The sequence below is a fragment of the Frankliniella occidentalis genome, unplaced genomic scaffold (genome assembly GCF_000697945.3).
Source record: "Frankliniella occidentalis isolate FOCC.00 unplaced genomic scaffold, Focc_3.1 Scaffold9, whole genome shotgun sequence".
Taxonomy (NCBI): Eukaryota; Metazoa; Arthropoda; class Insecta; order Thysanoptera; family Thripidae; genus Frankliniella; species Frankliniella occidentalis.
The window spans coordinates 3,199,724-3,200,800 of NW_026267139.1; positions in this window are offsets into that span (position 1 = coordinate 3,199,724).

Consider the following 1,077-nt stretch of genomic DNA (forward strand, 5'->3'; position numbering starts at 1 on the left):
CTCTGGAAAGGGGTGGTTTCTGACGGAACCAAAAGTAGTTTTGTGGTCCCCTCGTTCCCCTCTGTCGATTCGACTACTTTTCCGTTGAAATCTGGACCCATCAATTTTCGCTAAAAATAGAAAGGCTATAGCCTTTGTAAATTTGGCCAAAAATGAAAAAAATAAAAATCGCTGGAAATGATTGGAATTGGTCTAGGAGGAGGGTCGCCTTTGACCTCCTCTGTCGAAATTGCGTGCTCCTGCCTCTTTTGCATCCTGTTTCTTCAACTATAAATTTGCGTCTTTGGTTTGTTGCAGGAAGATCGGCCTGAAGGTGCACCTGTCCTGGACATCAGCAAAGCAGCATATGTGTCACCTGCTGTATGCTGAGTTGGCGTCGCAGCACACAGCAGGAGGAATCGCTTCTTTTTCTCATGATCGCAGGAATGAATCTGGTAAGTTTTGACTTTCAATGTGATGTTAACTTAAAATACCAGTACATTTATGGTAGTCGTGTCTGGTAAAAGTTTATTTTGGTATTGTTTCTATTTGGGGGTTACTTGTCATTTCTTTACTGCTTATTCCCATTCCATATATACGGCTTATTACTTGAGCCTAAAATATATAGTTGTGTTTTAAATTTAGTGCGGAACTGGAGGCAAATCATTAGTAATCACTGACAGTAATGCTATTTATTTCATTTCTATGGTACAGTCGTGGTAAAATAAGGAGTGATGCTGGTTCTTGTCCAAAGGGATGCACCTAGACTTGATGCTGGCCACCTGTAACATAGAAAGTTCATTCGATGAGTTGGCATCACTGTGATACAGATGGACCAGAACATGTTTAAGTTGAACTCTGAGATAATTTGAATTTAACTTAGATTTTTTCCATTCTTTCTCAGGTATTTAGATTCGACCAAAGTCACCAGCAGAAACAAGCCAGCTAATTGAGCAAGATGTAACTCTTATAATGTAAATGATTTGAAACAATAAAGAATTCAATTACTATGCAACATTTTACATTATTTCATAGACCTGATTCTACGCTGCATTGACGCTGCAGTAACTGTGGATGTAGTAGCAGACTGCCACCACT